The sequence below is a fragment of the Miniopterus schreibersii genome (assembly GCF_964146895.1).
Source record: "Miniopterus schreibersii genome assembly, chromosome: 1".
Taxonomy (NCBI): Eukaryota; Metazoa; Chordata; class Mammalia; order Chiroptera; family Miniopteridae; genus Miniopterus; species Miniopterus schreibersii.
The window spans coordinates 64,440,117-64,449,084 of NC_138101.1; the positions used below are offsets into that span (position 1 = coordinate 64,440,117).

At 39.3% G+C, this 8,968-nt stretch overlaps 1 long non-coding RNA gene across 1 annotated transcript; it reads left to right on the plus strand.

Annotated features, from left to right (window-relative positions):
• The first annotated feature begins 338 nt into the window (after positions 1 to 338).
• Positions 339 to 8,467, plus strand: LOC308562611. Its single transcript, XR_013999637.1, has 3 exons — positions 339 to 535; positions 3,577 to 3,660; positions 6,218 to 8,467. It is a non-coding gene; the product is annotated as an uncharacterized lncRNA (long non-coding RNA).
• Positions 8,468 to 8,968: the final 501 nt, after the last annotated feature.

The following is an 8,968-nucleotide window of genomic DNA, read 5'->3' on the forward strand; positions in this document are numbered from 1 at the left end:
GCACACATAATTCTGTAATCATTTCAGCCTCTCACTCGCGCTGCAAATTGCCTCGTAGAGCAATTATCTGTTTACATGACAGTTTTCAACTGGTCCAGCGGTTTTTAATAATTGTTGTGGCACAGATCCCTTCGAGAATCTGATTAAAGCAATAGACCTTGTCCCTGGAGACATGGGAACGGTATACACGCACGCCACGTAGATTGCACATGCGGTTCCAGGTTGTTCTTGCTCACTGACCCCCCGGGAGGCAGGGCTGCCGCTGCTCATCCATAGCTCCAGCGTCTCTCCCCTCCTGGCACCCGGGGGAACGGCACTTCCTTGCTGACTGCAGATTAGTCACTGCATTGGCCAGAGAAGTGGGAGTGGAAGTGATGTGTGTGGAGGCTGAAGAGCCTGACCTGGACAGGCTGTGCTTTCCTTCCTACCCTGGCACCATGGCCTCTGGGCTCCAGAGAGAGGCTGCTCCGTCAGCAGGGCCCTGGCATGAGGAGCACCCAGAGCAGAGCGCCTACCAGCCCGCGGTGGGCACAGGGTGAGTGGGAAACAAATCTAGTCGCTTAAGGGGCTGAGGCTGGGGAGGGCCGCTTAGTGCAGCATGACCGAGGCTATCTGCCTGATGGCATGGGGACTCTCCACTGGGTACGAAATAATCTAAATCAGACAAGGGGTCTCGAGGGAAATGGGAGCCACCTTCCCTCTGCTCCTAGCCAGCAAGCTCCTTTCTGCCCAGGTTTCTGGCTGTCAGCTCTCTCCGCCCGCAAGACTCTTCGCCGCTTCATGGCCCAATTCCTCACCCTTCAGACCGCAGTTTATATGCTGTGTTCTCAGGGAGGCCCTTAGGGCCTTGTTCCCACCCCGGTTACTATCACTCACGTCACCCATTTCTGTCTTTCCCAGGCTGCATCACAGCCCACAATGATCTTATTTATTTTCTGTCTCTCAAGTTCTGAATTTACAATATTCGTATTCTTGCTATCGACAACGATTCATAACCAACGAAGGTCATGTGGCTTTTAGCCCCATATGAACTTAAGAAGAGCGAACACATTCAAAATACTGAGTGCTTTCATCTGTTTAATATAATGATAAAAATAGGACCGTGAGTGATCGGAGGGAGTCACACTTTAAACGCTTTTCCAAACTATGTTAATGGGAGAAAAAACTCTTACAAAAGTGTTGGGCAAGCACCCCCACGTTTTGGTGCTCATCCAGAACAAATCACTGAACCTTGGTATGCACCCACTAACCATGTAGAGGTCAGCTTGACATTTGGGCTTTTTTCAGACAGTTGTGGCCAACAGCACTAACAACCTTTGGTCCCAACCCAGTTAAATAGTAGTGTTTGTAATTCACTGGCATGCATTTCTTGGTTTTTTGTTTTGTTTGCTTTTTTTTCTTTTACTCAGTATACACACCAAAGTCTTACTTCACAGTGACAGTAAGAATTAGTCCTTAAGTTCTAGAAAGAATTGGGTGCATAAACCTTTTTTATGCATCCAGGATTATAGGTATAATACCTTGTCACAGTAAATTAATTTATGCCCATTCAATGAATAAATAAAAAAATTAGTATTATAAAATTACCAAATTTTTTTCATAACTAATACTATAAAAGACAACTATTCTAGCCCTAGCCAGTGTGGCTCAGTTGGTTGAGTGTTGTCCCATGCACTGAGAGGCCATCAGTTCAATTCCTAGTCAGGGCACATGCCCAGGTTGTGGGCTTGATCACCAGTAGGGGGTGTAGGGGGCATGCAGGAGGTAGCAGATCAATGTTTTTCTCTCATCAATGTTTCTATCTCTCTCTCTTCTCCTTTCCTCTCTCTCTAAAATCAATAAAAATATATATTTTAAAAGACAACTATGCTAATTTTAAAAACCAAAGTTTTAGCCTTATTGCTTTACCTGCACGCCAAACTAACATGTTTATAGTTTTAAAATTTCAGAAATGCATAACTTAAAACCAATATAAAGTTGTTCTATTTCTCTGTCTTTAAAATATGTGTTAAACAGTCTTGAAATCTGATATGCAGAAGTTGCAATCCTATCTTTCCAAATTATAATAGATTCTGAAAAATATTCACTGAAAATCTACACCTCGTAAGTAACATATTCAATTTCATAAGCAGAAAGTTTGGGAATCTTCTAAACAAATTGTTAGAATAAGATAAATTTAAGTCTTTTTTTTTAATGTTTCTTTATCTTTATTGTTGAGACCATTACAAACGCCCCCCTTTTAACCCCACTGATCCTCTCCACCCCACATCCATCCCACCCCCAGGCCCTCCCCACACCAATGTCCACATCCATGGACCATGCCCATAAACATACAAGTTCCCTGATTAATCTCCCCCCACCCACACCCCCTCCCCACCTTCCCTCTGAGATCCCTCCATTTGTTCCAAGCTTCTATCTTACTGGATCCATTTTGTCCATCAATTTATTTTGTTTATTATATTCCACATATAAGTGAGAATTTAAGTCTTGATGAAAGCAATAAACAAAATGTTTTAAAGTTGCTAAGAAGTTTAGTTTGGAAACAAAAATCAGCTTAGTTTAGTTTCAATTTTTCATCAACTTTTGTTTTCTTTAAATTTCTTATGTGGCAGTGTGCATTTCAAAATAGTATCCCTTAAAATGTGGAGAATATCCACTTCCCTATCTCCTATGTAGCATGTGTAATTGGTATATGATAGCTACACTTTTCTACTTATATTTATACTTATGAAAATCCACATATGCATCTTAGAAAAACATAGATTTTTCAGGTGAGTGAGGTGTTTGTTTTAAATTGTTTCTTCTCAATTAACTAATTTTAAAGAAAAGATTATCATCTGCCCCTCTGTTTTAAGAGAATGTGGGTAATCAGGTGGGGCTTAATGTCTTTAAAATGGGACATGCATCAAACGTGTGTGTGCAAACATTTTTAATTGTTTTGCATAAAGGCAGTTATTTCTCAATTCCTCATCACTACACCACAGCCTTCAAAAAATTACAAATGCTTCTTTTCTCTTCTACTGGGGCACTCCATCCAAATGCATAAATTTCAAAGAAATAATTGCTCTGCAAATGCAAAGGGAATAAATAATAATGAATTATACTAGCAAAAATTGCAACTGAAGTAGGGTGGTATCAAGGTTTATGTTTAATAACGCTGAAATGCTGGCTGTATTTATTCTTGACTTTATGTATATCCAAACTGAATGTTCAAAGTCCCAAATTGGAAGATCCTTTACTACTAAATATAACACATCATCATGCAAATATTTTAGCAGGCATTCCAGATTATAAAATCAGTACATGCCAAGAAAGTTTCCTTTGTAGAAAAATAGTGATGCCAGAGATTAACCTAAGAACTTATATGCATATAAGTGGACACAGGCAATAGTGTGGTGAAGGCCTGGAGGGGGTGTGCAGGGTGGAGGGGATCAATGAGGGGAAAAGGGGGACATTTGTAATACTTTCAACAATAAAGATAAATTTAAAAATAATAAATAAATAAATAAATAAATATAAATAAATAAATAAATAAAAATAGTGATGCCAACTACTTTCCTTTATTTCATACAAAAGTTCTTTATATGAACTAAAAGAAAGTGAGATTCTCTACACAAGATCTGCAGTCACCTTGGCTCTCAAGAATACGAGCTTCTTCAGGTCGGTTCATGTCTTATTTATTTTGCTAAGGCGCTTATGTGGAAATAGTGTTCGGGAACAGCATTTGGGGTTATTCATTATATGTATTAAAGAAAAAAATCATAAGCTAAATCTTCTGAAAACATTTTGGCTGGTTTAGGGCTTATAGTTTAAAACTGAATTGCTAACACAGCATCTGGTAAATGTGAAGGTGGCTATTAAACTCTGCAGACTTTGATCTTACTCATTAAGTTTTATAAGACTTTAGAGAGAAAAGGTTCTATCAGTCATCTTACTTAAGCATTGCTTTAGCAGACTGATACGCCCTGTGTTCTAAAACCAAAATTACCCCATTTGAAAACATGTAACAATGATACACCCATTCATATTATAAAATTTAACTCCTAGTTGACAATAAAATGAGTAGAATCAGCTTATGAAACAGAAAGTGGAAAGGGAAGAAATGAGAGGGGAGGAATCCTCTCTCAGAAAATATTTTAGAAAGTTAGTAACCTCTCTACACCTTTCTCTCTGAAAATAAATATTGATCTTTAAATTTCTATAAGCCTTCTCTTTTATCTTGCTTTAGCAACACCATCACCAATAAGCACCTTCAGTTAAGTGCACTTTTCAGATTCAGTTTGGAATTGTGGAGGAGCCTGGGTGTTAGCATCAGATAGGCATGATTTCACAGCCAAGTACCAACATTTACTATGGACCTTGGTCAAGATTGAACACCTTCCGTCCGTTTTTCATGCATAAAATCATAAGGCACTTATCCTACAGTGATCTGAATTTTCCATCAATGCTCCATTAAAATTATCTTCATGAAGGTGACCCATACCCTCTTAATTTTAAAATCTAATAAGTATTTGGCTCTGAATATATTTGATCTCTTTGCAATATTTGGCTGTTTACCATTTCATAATTCGTCAAACTGTTTTCTTACTTGGTTTCTGTGACCTACAACTAACCAAAGGAAGCCAATAAGAGCTATTACATGCTAACACTCTGATTTTTTTGAAACATTTCCCCTAAAGCAGTTATTCTCAAAGTGTGGTTGGCACAACTCTGAGAATCCCAAAGACCTATTTAGTGGATTCACAAGGTCAAAAATACTTTAATAATAATAATGAGGTTTATTTGCCTTTTTCTCAGTGTGAACATGTACGCTGATGCTACAGAAACAATCATGGGTAACCTGACCAGCGTGGCTCAGTGCTTGAGCTTTGACCTATGAACCAGGAGGTGACAGTTCTGTTCCCAGTCAGGGCACATGCCCGGGTTTTGGGCTCCATCCCCAGTGGGGGGTGTGCAGGAGGCAGCCAATCAATGACTCTCTCATCATTGATGTTCTATCTCTCCCTCTCCCTTCCTCTCTCTGAAATCAATTTAAAAAACAACAACAACAAAAACAATGGTGGGTAAAACTGTTGGTGCTTTAGCACAAATCAAGGCAATATCACTAAACTGTGTCGTATCATTGGACATTGTATCACATTTGCTGCCATATACTTAGCCAGTTTGGCTTAAAAATGCCCTTGATGAAACAGTAAAATTATTTACTTTAGTAAATCTCAACCCTTGAGTACATGTATTTTAAATATTCTGTGTGATGGAAAGGAAAGAACATAAAACAGTTCTGCTGCCTACCAAAATCCAGTGGTTGTCTGGAGGAAAAACGATATGCGATTGAGTTGCAAACTGAACTCATCTATCTTTCATGGAACACCATTCTTACTTGAGACAACAAGTGATAAACAAAATATGGTTTTCAGACTTGGGTATTTGGCAGTCATTTTTTTTGGAAAATAAATGAAGTGAGCCTGTCACTTGAAGGTGCACAACCTGATGGTATTTTTTTCCAATGATAAAATATGAGCTTTCATATGAAAATTAGAATTTTGGAAAATTTGCATCTACCAACATGAGCATAACAGCTGCTGAATTCTTAAAGACTTTTCTAAAGAGCTCAGTGGTAACATTATCAAATGTGATTTAAAATATATATAATGAAGCTTGCCAATGATATAACTCAACAAAGCAATATTTTCAAAGTAATGAGTATAAGATATTACCAAAGCATGCATAGGTTAAACATCCCTTTAAAGTGCAAGTAAACCAATTGACTTTTATGTAATAGCAAGTTCACTGATATGGTTTCAGATTCCAAACTGCAATCAACTTTTTAAAAAATTATCACAGTAGTTATTATGTAGTGTCAAAGAATATCCACAACTATCTGAAAGGCTGTTAAAATGTTCCTTCAAAAGAAGATTGGACTTCTAATACAAAATACCTATACATCTGGGTGAGGCCAGATGTTCTTCATCTACATTGACCAAAGCAATGTCTCAAAACAGAGTAGGGGAAGAAACAAATGAGAATCTGCATGTCTTCTGTTCAGCTAGAGACTATAGAGTTTTGCAAAAATGGAAAACAATACCATTCTTTTTACTAATTTTTTGAAAATACAATTATAAAATATGTTACTTATGTTAGCACAATGGATTTATAATTATTTTCCTTAATATTTTTAACTTCTCAGTTTTAATTTTCATATGGTCATTCTTACTAGATACAACACACAAACGAAAGATTTTTGTGATCTTTAAAAGGGCAAAAGAGCCCTGAGAAGAAGAAGTTTTGAGAATCACTGTCCTTGAGAAGGGATCAGCTAACTATGGCCCACAGGTAATATCCAGCTGCTTGCCTGTCTTGTAAATAAAGCTTTATTGAAATCCATTTACTTACATATTGTCAGGACTGTTTTCATGCTATAACAGCAGAATTGAATACTTGTAGCAGAGATGGTGTTGCTTCCAAAGCTCAAAATATTTGCTATTTGGTCCTTTACAGAAAAAAAGTTTGCTGACCTCTGATCTAGAGCTTTGGTTCTCAAGCCTGGCTGCACATTAGAATCATCTGGAAAACTGTTAAAATAATACTAATGCCATCCCCCGCCCCCTCTACAACACATGCATACACCAATCTCTGGGAGTGGTGTCTGAGCACAGACAGTTTTTAAAATTCTCCAAGTGAGTCTAATATGTAGCCAGGGTTAAGAATCACTGTCCTAAAGCTATACATATGCATTTTAGACATGAATCCTGCCTTCCAAGCTGTTCCAGACAACAGCTTACCCAGGGTTTCTCCCCTTCATAACATGGGTTACTCTATTTTAATTCCTAATGTTAGGGTCCTCACTGCCCACTGGCCGACACTGTCATCCTCACATTTGTTGTAGTGACAGCAGGTACAAATTTTAATATGTCAGGTAGACTATCTCCTGTGGCAAACACTGCTCAAATTTCAGAGGCTAGCGCAGTTTTATTTCTTATGCCAATCATGGTGCAATGTGCTTTGCTAAGTAAGGCTCTCTGCCCCCCAAAGAAACCCAACTGCTCCTAGCTAGAGACTCCGCCCTGCTTGGGGCCTCAGCGTGCACTGCTGGGCCCTCTGCACCCAGCCCGCAGGGAGAGGAAGGAGCCTAGAGGCTGAAGTGGGGGGTTGGGGGGCCAGGCCTGGAGAAGGAGTACAGCACCCCTACTGCCCAGAACTTAGTCACACTGATGGCAGCTAAGTATAAAGAAGGTGCAATGCGTAGCCTATCTTTCTGCCAAAGGGGAAAAGCAAAGTGAATTAGCTTTACCCCTGTGACAATCGCCTCCCTTACTGGTCTCCTATATTGAGTACTGTGAAGCCCCTTTGGCCCCTGTGGTACACCCCGTAAGGGCCTCCTGTTCCCCAGAACCTGGGACTGTTTTATTTTCCATGGCCAAAGGGACTTTTGCAGGTGTGATTAAGGTTAAAGATGGGGAAGGTTATCTTGGATTATCCAAGTGGGCTCAACCTAATCACACAAGCCCTAAAAAAATGGAGAACCTTTCTGGGCTGTAGTCAAAAAGAGATGTGAAGAGGGAAGGAGGGTCCAAGACACAGTGCAGCTGATGAAAGATGGGGGAAGGGGCCATGAGCCAAGAATGCAGGCAGCCTCTGGGAGATGCAAGGCCAGGGGAACGGCTTATCCTCTAGAGCCTCCAGAAAGGAATCAGCCCTGCCAACACCTCGGTTTTAACCCAAGGAGACCCACATTGGACTTCTGACCCAAAGAACTGTGAGACAATCAATCTGTGTAGTTTTCAGCCACTAAGTTTGTGGTAATTTGTTTCAGCAGCAATAGAAATTAAACAAATCCTTCTCTTCCTGTGCTCACTGCTGTCAGTGATGTTCCCAAAATTTAAATCTTAATTGGTTGTTTCTTGTTCTCAAAATACTTTAATGGCTCGCCCTAGCCAGTTTGGCTCACTGGTTAGAGCATCGGCTTACAGACTGAAAGGTTCCAGGTTCGATTCCAGCCAAGGGCATGTACCTTGGTTACGGGCTCCATCCCCAGCCTGGCAACCAATCAATGTCTCTCTCACATCAATGTTTCTCTCTCTCTCTCCCCCTTACACTCTCTCTGAAAAAGCAATGGAAAAAAATATTCTCAGGTGAAGATAAATATAACACACACACACACACACACACACCTTAATAGCTCCTCATTCATTCACTTAATTAACACACATTAAGCATCTATGATGTCAGGCACTCTCCCAGGCACCAGGATTGGTTTATACATCCAATTTGGTACTTAGTTCACTGACTTGCAACTGCCCCTTTCTCTGCCCTTATGGCTTTTACCAGATCCAGAGAGAAGTTCCTAGAGAATTTACTTTTAAATAAAGTCTGAGAGTTCTTTCTTTCATTCATTCTCTCAAAATAAGTTCATAAAAATGCATACTTCACCAGAACTTAGTTCTGCAGGAATATCAATAGTACAATTAAAAAAAACCCAAATCAGGAAAACAGATGACCTTCTGAACTTCTTTTGCAATACCTTTCCCAGCATGGATGTCCTATCCATTCCTAAGAGCATTGTTCCTGGAGAAATGAGATGGAAAGAAACTGAAAATCCTATGTGATTACAATCAAACGGAACATGGCTACTACAAAACTGGGATTCTGCATGTTCCTCTTTCAGTGTATTTCTGCAATTTACTAAATAGTTGTGAAAGTGTGTATTTTCTATAATTTCAACACATAACTGCAACAAATAAGCCCCCAGTGGATTAAGTTTACAGGAACCATTTCATTTGGAAGGATTTATTCTATCTGCCAATAAGACCAGGAAGAGAGAAAAAAATCAGTCTTTTTATAAACATTTTGAGTGTAGAACATTAAAGTTATTTTGTGAAACTATTTTGTTGTAATTTCCTGTTAAGTTTTCCCTAACAGGAAATTACATATGCACTGACATATTTTCCTAATACGGTCAAGCACTCCA